This window comes from Bubalus kerabau, chromosome 3 (assembly GCF_029407905.1).
Source record: "Bubalus kerabau isolate K-KA32 ecotype Philippines breed swamp buffalo chromosome 3, PCC_UOA_SB_1v2, whole genome shotgun sequence".
Taxonomy (NCBI): Eukaryota; Metazoa; Chordata; class Mammalia; order Artiodactyla; family Bovidae; genus Bubalus; species Bubalus kerabau.
In genome coordinates, this window is record NC_073626.1 from 161,611,113 (window position 1) to 161,620,049 (window position 8,937).

At 40.2% G+C, this 8,937-nt stretch overlaps 1 pseudogene; it reads right to left on the reverse strand.

The window, feature by feature from the left end:
• Window positions 1-1,353: 1,353 nt before the first annotated feature.
• Window positions 1,354-7,708, reverse strand: LOC129647324 (UBX domain-containing protein 2B-like; annotated as a pseudogene).
• Between the last annotated feature and the right edge of the window lie 1,229 nt (window positions 7,709-8,937).

The window sequence follows — 8,937 nt, forward strand, 5'->3', positions numbered from 1 at the left end:
AAATCTAGCCCTTTCCCTCTCTCTACATGAACACCATTTTGCCATTTAAGCGGCAGTTCTTTTTCTTTTAATTGAAGTATAAGTGATTTACAGTATTGAGTTCGTTTCAGGTATACAGCAAAGTGATTCAGTTATATATGTATTATACTTTTTTCAGATAATTTTTCATTATAGGTTATTTCAAGGTATTGAATATAGCTCCCTGTGTTATACAGTAAATCCTTATTGCTTATCTAATTTACGTATATAGTAGTTTATATCTGTTAATCCCATACTCCTAATTTATCTTCTGCTTTCCCCTCTGGTAACCATAAGTTTGTTTTCTATGTCTATGAGTCTGTGTCTGCTTTGTATGTAGATTAATTTGCACTATTTTTTTTTAGATTTCACATATAAGTGATATAATATTCATTTTTCTCTGACTTATTTAGTATGATATTCTCTAAGTACAACCATGTTGCAGCAAATGACATATTTCATTCTTCTTTATCACTAATATTCCATTTTATATATTTATATATACATACTACATCTTAAGGGCTTCCCAGGTGGTTCAGTGGTAGAAGAACCTGCCAGCCAATGCAGGAGATGAAAGAGACTCGGGTTCAATCCTTGGGTCAGGAAGATTCCCTGGAAGAGGGCATGGCAACCTGCTCCAGTATTCTTGTTGGAGAATCCCATGGACAGAGGAGCCTGGCAGGCTACAGTCCATGGATCACAAAGAGTGAGATGTGAATGAAGCAACTTAGCACACAATACATCTTAAACCAATCACCTGTTGATGGGCACTTGGGTTGTTTCCATGTCTTGGCTATTGTAAATAGTGCTGCTATGAACATTGGGTAGATGTATCTTTTAGAATTAGAGTTTTTGTCTTTTTCTGTACATATGCACAGGAGTGCGACAGCTGGACCATATGATAACTCTATTTTTAGTTTTAAAAGGACCGCCCATAGCGTTTTCCACAGTGGCTGCACCAGTTTACATTCTAAAGGGCCATTCTTGATTGGGCAGCTCAGCAGCCTCCTTACTATAAGCAGTCACTTTCTACCTTTCCAGTCCACGTCCCACCTGGTGCCCAGGGGTAACTTCTTTGATGATTTTATCCCTTAGGTGACTTAAAAACTTGTCTATACAAAGTTCAACCTGCTTTGTGTGGTGTAACAGCCCTTTCCATTAGATCTTATACCTGTCACTGCAGCCTTGGAGTGACACAGCCATGAGCTAAGGGATGCCAGCAGGTGCCACAGGTTAGGAGAAGCTAAGAATAGATTCTCTCCCGAAGCCTCCGACAGAGCCTGTGATATGTTACTTTACCTGGCAAAGTGGCCTTTGCAGATGTGAATAAGGCTACTACAGACCCTAAGATAGGGGAGATAACTGTGGATTATCCTGTGAGACCAATCTAATCACAGGAGTCCTTAAAAACAGAGACTCTTTTATGGCTGTTGTCAGAGAGATGTGATGACAGGATACAGTCAGAGAGATTCAACGTTGCTAGCTTTTAAGGTAGAAGAAGGGGGTCAAACGTCAAGGAGCAGAGACAGCTTCTAAGAAGCTGGAAAGGCCAGGAACTGATTTTTTCCTTCAAGCCTCCTGAAAGGAAAGCAGCCCTGCTGTCACCTTGATTTTAGCTCAGGGAGACCCAAATCAGACTTCTAACCTAAAGAATTGTAGGATGATTAATCTGTGTTCTTTTAAGCCACCAAACTTGTGATGCTCTGTTATGGCAGTTAACAGAAGACTAACCAGAAATAGTGACCAAAGATGAAGTGGCATCTGGGTAGAAGAAAAAAGCTTTTCTCTGCTTCCTGATGTCTGTCTCATCCAGGAAATACTTGGCTCCAGCAGAATTTCGAATATTTATGTGGATCATTCTTTAGGTTCAATATGTTTGATTAATAATACATTCCTGAATTTCTACACTAGTCTTGTCTTGGAGTAGAATATATTCTGGGTTGAACAGTTAGAATGAAAGTGAAGAAGTGAAAGTTTCTCAGTCATGTCCGACTCTTTGTGACCCATGGACTATACAGTCCATGGAGTTCTCCAGGTCAGAATACTGGAGTGGGTAGCCTTTCCCTTCTCCAGGGGATCTTCCCAACCCAGGGATCGAACCCAGGTCTCTCACATTGCAGGTGGATTCTTTACCTGCTAAGCCACCAGGGAAGCCCAATATATATATGTGTCCCCTAGAAAAATGTGTTCAGTGAATAAATGAGTGTGATCAAGGCAGGCTCTGAAAGGGACTGTAATTACTCTATTTTCAAGTGCTGTTTAGGGACTTTCTTGGTGGTTCAGTGATAAAGAATTGCCTTCTAATCCAGGGGATGTGGGTTCAATCCTTAGTTGGGGAGCTAAGATCCCACATTGTGCAGGGCAACAAAGCCTGTGTGCTGTAACTAGAGAGCCTGAACACCAGGAAGAGCCCATGAGCCACAACAAACCTTGCACAGCCATAAATAAATAAATAGAATGTTGTTTAACACGTCTTTCCAAGGATTACTGACCTTAATGTCTTTGTGTTTCTAGTTTATGATGGTTGTAGCTTTACACGTAACAATGCCAAGCTGTATTTTTTGATCTGGGTAATATATATTGAAAGAGGAGAGTGAAAAAGTTGGCTTAAAGCTCAACATTCAGAAAACGAAGATCATGGCATCTGGTCCCATCACTTCATGGAAATAGATGGGGAAACAGTGGAAACAGTGTCAGACTTTATTTTTTGGGGCTCCAAAATCATTGCAAATGGTGACTGCAGCCATGAAATTAAAAGACGCTTACTCCTTGGAAGAAAAATTATGACCAACCTAGATAGCATATTGAAAAGCAGAGATATTATTTTGCCAACAAAGGTCCATCTAGTCAAGGCTATGGTTTTTCCAGTGGTCATGTATGGATGTGAGAGTTGGACTGTGAAGAAAGCTGAGCGCCAAAGAACTGATGGTTTTGAACTGTGGTGTTGCAGAAGACTCTTGAGAGTCCCTTGGACTGCAAGGAGATCCAACCAGTCCATTCTAAAGGAGATCAGCCCTGGGTGTTCTTTGGAAGGAATGATGCTAAAGCTGAAACTCCAGTACTTTGGCCACCTCATGCGAAGAGTTGACTCATTGGAAAAGACTCTGATGCTGGGAGGGATTGGGGGCAAGAGGAGAAGGGGATTACAGAGGATGAGATGGCTGGATGGCATCACCGACTCGATGGGCGTGAGTTTGAGTGAACTCCAGGAGTTGGTGATGGACAGGGAGGCCTGGCGTGCTGAGATTCATGGGGTCGCAGAGTCGGACACGACTGAGCAACTGAACTGAACTGAACTATAGTGGAGGTAATGAAGATAATGGTGAACTCCCAAAAAAGATCCCTGCATCTACTGCTACAGTCCCTGCAGCAGACCACCACCAAACCACACCTTTGCCAGACTCACGGACATGCACAGACAAGACTCCTGTGGGGTCACTGTTCCTTTCTCCTGGGTCTTGGTGCACAAGGTTCTGTTTGTGCCCTCCAAGAGTCTTTTCCCCAGTCCTATGTAAGTTCTGGTAGCTCTATGGTGGGGTTAAAGGTGACCTCCTCCAAGAGGACTTATGCCATATCCACACCCAGAGCCCCTGTCCCTGAAGCAGAACATTGCCGACCCGTACGTCCACAGGAGACGGTCAAACACAGTTCTGTCTCAGTCTCTGAGCAACTGAACTGAACTGAATATATAGCTAAATCCATAAGTTAAAAGATGCATAATTTCTTAATAAAAGAAATAATTATTGAATGATCAAACTAGTTCAAAATCAGCATATAAATACTTTTCAGTATATATCACAAAAAACTTATTTTGACTAAAAGATTTCTTAATGGCTGTTGGTCAGAACATTATAGAGAAACTTCAATGCAAATTCTACCAAATGATTTATCAAAAGGGGTTTTGTTCATTTTTTGCCCCTGCAAACAAATATTGTTACATTAATACTGAGCTTGTAACAAACTGGTTTGCCTGGATGTTTAAAAGTTTCAACATAAACCAGCCCTGCAAACTGGAACATATTTATCTCAAGACCTCTTCCTGGTCCAAATGTATCTATACTAAGGCTGGAAGATAGAATAACAATAAAACCAAAATGCATCTGGAAAGTAATAAAAATAATTTGATTGCTTTTATGCTGGAAGTATTTTTCTTATTAATACAGCACACCATCTTTCCGATCTGCTACTGCTTGGATAGCAATAATATTATTTTAGTTGCTGGCGTACCAAGGCATGAAGAATTATCTGTTTCTTGTTGACTCTCTGGAAATGAAGGCCAAGAATAAGTAAAACGTTGCAAATTCAGGACAGAGTGTACAATAAAGTCTGGAACATCCAGGATCCTGGGTGTAATGTTGAATCTTTGTATCAAATGACTCTCATTGGCTAACTTGATTGGAATTTTTGTCACTGGCACTGAATTGTTAACAGGAACAACTGCATTAAGTACTGACTTCTTTTCTGGGGGGAAGGTGTATTAATGATTTCAGGTGTAAGGCTTCCAAGTTTTTGCTTTATCTCTTAAAAGCCTTGAATCTTATTCTAGGTTATATGTATTACTGATCATGATACTCCTCTGTACCCAAGTTCATGTGGCCACTCTGAACCAGTTGCAGAAACTCCAGAGGAATTTCTTTTGAAATCTTCTGCCAGCAATGCCAGTTTATACAGATGGCTAATGAACACACAAAAAGATGCTAAACATCACTCATTATTCAGTTCAGTCAGTTCAGTTCAGTCGCAGAGAAAATGCAAATCAAAACCACAATGAGGTATCATCCTCCCTTACATGGGTCAGAATGCCATCATCAAAAAATCTACAAACAATAAATGCTGGAGAGGGTATGGAGAAAAGGGAATCCTCCTGTACTGTTGGTGGGAATGTAAATTGATACAGCCCTATGGAGAATAATATGGAGATTTCTAAAAAAACTAAGAATAAAATTACCAGATGACCCTGCAATCCCATTATTTGGCATATACCCTGAGAAAACCATAATCGAAAAAGACACAGGTATCCCAATGTTCATTGCAGCACTATTTACAACATCTAGGACAGGTACCGCACAGTTGCACTCATCTCACACACTAGTAAAGTAATGCTCAAAATTCTCCAAGCCAGGCTTTAGCAATGTGTGAACCGTGAACTTCCAGATGTTCAAGCTGGTTTCAGAAAAGGCAGAGGAACCAGAGATCAAATTGCCAACATCCGCTGGATCATCGAAAAAGCAAGCGAGTTCCAGAAAAACATCTATTTCTGCTTTATTGACTATGCCAAACCCTTTGACTGTGTGGATCACAAGAAACTGTGGAAAATTCTGAAAGAGATGGGAATACCAGAGCACCTGACCTGCCTCTTGAGAAACCTATATGCAGGTCAGGAGGCAACAGTTAGAACTGGACATGGAACAACAGACTGGTTCCAAATAGGAAAAGGAGTACGTCAAGGCTGTATATTGTCACCCTGCTTATTTAACGTATATGCCGAGTACATCATGAGAAACGCTGGGCTGGAAGAAGCACAAGCTGGAATCAAGATTGTCTGGAGAAATATCAATAACCTCAGATATGCAGATGATACCACCCTTATGGCAGAAAGTGAAGAGGAACTAAAAAGCCTCTTGATGAAAGTGAAAGAGGAGAGTGAAAAAGTTGGCTTAAAGCTCAACATTCAGAAAATGAAGATCATGGCATCTGGTCCCATTACTTCATGGGAAATAGATGGGGAAACAGTGGAAACAGTGTCAGACTTTACTTTTTGGGACTCCAAAATCACTGCAGATGGTGATTGCAGCCATGAAATTAAGACGCTTACTCCTTGGAAGGAAAGTTATGACCAACCTAGATAGCATATTGAAAAGCAGAGACATTACTTTGCCAACAAAGGTCCGTCTAGTCAAGGCTATGGTTTTTCCAATGGTCACGTATGGATGCGAGAGTTGGACTGTGAAGAAAGCTGAGCGCTGAAGAATTGATGATTTTGAACTGTGGTGTTGCAGAAGACTCTTGAGAGTCCCTTGGACTGCAAGGAGATCTAACCAGTCCATTCTAAAGGAGATCAGTCCTGGGTGTTCTTTGGAAGGAATGATGCTAAAGCTGAAACTCCAGTACTTTGGCCACCTCATGCGAAGAGTTGACTCATTGGAAAAGACTCTGATGCTGGGAGGGATTGGGGGCAGGAGGAGAAGGGGACGACAGAGGATAAGATGGTTGGATGGCATCACTGACTCAATGGACGAGAGTTTGAGTGAACTCCGGGAGTTGGTGATGGACCGGGAGGCCTGGCGTGCTGCAATTCATGGGGTCGCAAAAAGTTGGACACGACTGAGTGACTTAACTGAACTGAACTGAGGACAGGTAAGCTGCTTAGATGCCCATCGATAGATGAATGGATAAGAAGTTGTGGTACATATATACAACGGAATATTACTCAGTCATAAAAAGGAACACAGTTGAGTCAGTTCTAATGAGGTGGATGAACCTAGAGCCCGTTATACAGAGTGAAGCAAGTCAGAAAGAAAAATACAAATATCATATGTTAAAGCATATACATGGAATCTAGAAAGATGGTACTGATGAATCTATTTGCAGGGCAGCAATGGAGATGCAGACATAGAGAACAGGCTTGAGGGGACATTGGGGGAAGGAGAGGGTGGGACGAATTAAGAGAGTAGCATCAAAACATGTACATTACCATATGAAAAATTATATACCCAGTGGAAATTTGTTGTATGACACAAGGAGCTTAAATCTGGTGCTCTGAGACAATCTAAAGGGGTTGGAGGTGGGAAGGAGGTTCAAGAGGGAGGGGATATATGCTGATGTAAGATGGAAACCAACACAATGTTGTAAAGCAGTTATCAGTCAATTAAAAATAAATGAATAAAATAATGCCAGTTTAAAGGATTTATAATATTAGTTGCAGAATTTCAGGCATACATGCAGACAGTTACCCTTCTCGTAATAGACTTCAGAAATTGAACATTTGTTGGGTCATTGTAAGGACTCAATTCTCCATCAAATAAACTGAAGCTGCTGCTTCACAGTTTAAGCAGAATCTAACATCTGGCTGCTGATTTTCTCCATTGATGTATTCAGATCACTTACAAAAGGAATGACCCTATCTCTATCATCCACCTGTAGATGACTTAGATTTCTCATGACCCAAAGTTCCTGAGGCTTCACTCAGCAGGACAGTCCCATGTTCCCTTGCCTCTTTAGCTTATTCACCATTTTCCCAGTAGAAAGTTGAATTATATGTAATCCCCTGTATCCATGTTCACTTGAATAGAACCTTAACAATGAAATGATGTGGTGATGGAATGACGTGGTCGTCAGCTCCTTAAATGAATGTTTTCCCCAGTAGTGGGAAAAAGTCTGTGGGCTCTTAAAGACTAACTTTAGGTCTATCAGATTTGGAAGATTTGTATTTCACTTTGTCTTTATACAGTTTTGCTAATTTAAATAATTTCTTGATACATCATCTCTTTGGTTGTTTTCAAGTTTCCTGGCAAGATCTTCATACTTTTATTAAATTCTGCAAATCCTGTGCTTGTGCGGGCCCACAGCTCTGAAGATTTCCTTTCCTACTCTTTGGCAAGGTGCTGCATTCACCATCTGCCACCAGCTCCTGGCTTCTTATCCTTTTAATGTTTCTCCCCATACCCTTCCCCCCACCCCCACACCCCATTTTGTCCTACTCTTTAGTTTGAGAGGGCTTCCCTGACAGCTCAGTTGGTAAAGAATCCACCTGCAATGCAGGAGACCCTGGTTTGATTTCTGGGTTGGGAAGTTCTTTAGTTTGAATAAATTAACTGAAGTCTTTGCTGACCATTGCTTTTTACCTTTTTCTTGGGCTCATTTTTCTTAGTATTGACCTACCTTCTTTTATTATTTATTTCAGACTAAGTCTGTAGGTGATAAACTTTCTGAGTCCTTTGCAACAGAAAAAGTCTTTTTATTTTTGCAATTGAATGATGATGGTTGGGCTGTGGGTATAACTCTAGTGTCAAAGATTTTTTCCTCTGAATTTTGAAAAATTCTCTCTGCTTCTTGTATCCTGGTTTTCAATTAGACTTAATGCTCATATGATTCTCATACTTTTGTACTTCATCTATTTTTTTTTCCTCCATCGGACATTTTCAAGATTTCCTCCTTACCACACATCCGAAATTGTGTCACACTAAATCTCATGTTAATTTGTAAAAGAGATCCTAATTGGCATTTGATGGGACTTTTCAAACTGAAGATTCATGTTTGTTATTTTCCTTCATTTCTATGATATTTTGTTCCTTTGTGTATAATTTCCTTTCATATTCTTTCTATTTTCTCCTTCAGAGCCTTATTATTAGCTGATGTTGAAAGTGTTAGATCAATCCTCTGGGTATCTTAGTTAAAAAAAATAAAATACTTTGTATATTTGGTGTTGAGCTATGTGCTGAAAAAACACATATTTGCTCAATCCTTCTGGTCACACATGTATCCTTTACCTGGGCTTACTCAGATCACTCTTTTGAGCATTTTTGTTGCTTCATAATCATGTTCAATTTTTCAGTTGATCAGAAAAATTCAGTGTGATATCTTTTTCCACCCAAGAATGTTATAATTCTTCTAAAGTCTTGTTTTCACTCTATGATTTATTTCACTGCATGAAAGTTCCTCTACGCACTGCTGTCTCTTTTACGATGCTTTCTCCCAATGTTTGGTAATTATTAGTTGGAGGCTCCTCCTTTACCTCAGATTCCTGTATGACTGTACACTCTTTAGCAAAAGGGGTATGAGATAATGTCATGATATATATAGCATCATCTTGTCAGTTACTTGGGCAGGGGGATATACTCAGAGATGGGATGTTTTGGCAGCTCATCTTCCACAATCAGGTGCTCCCTTTTTCTCCTTTATGTCACCAGTCACCAAGAA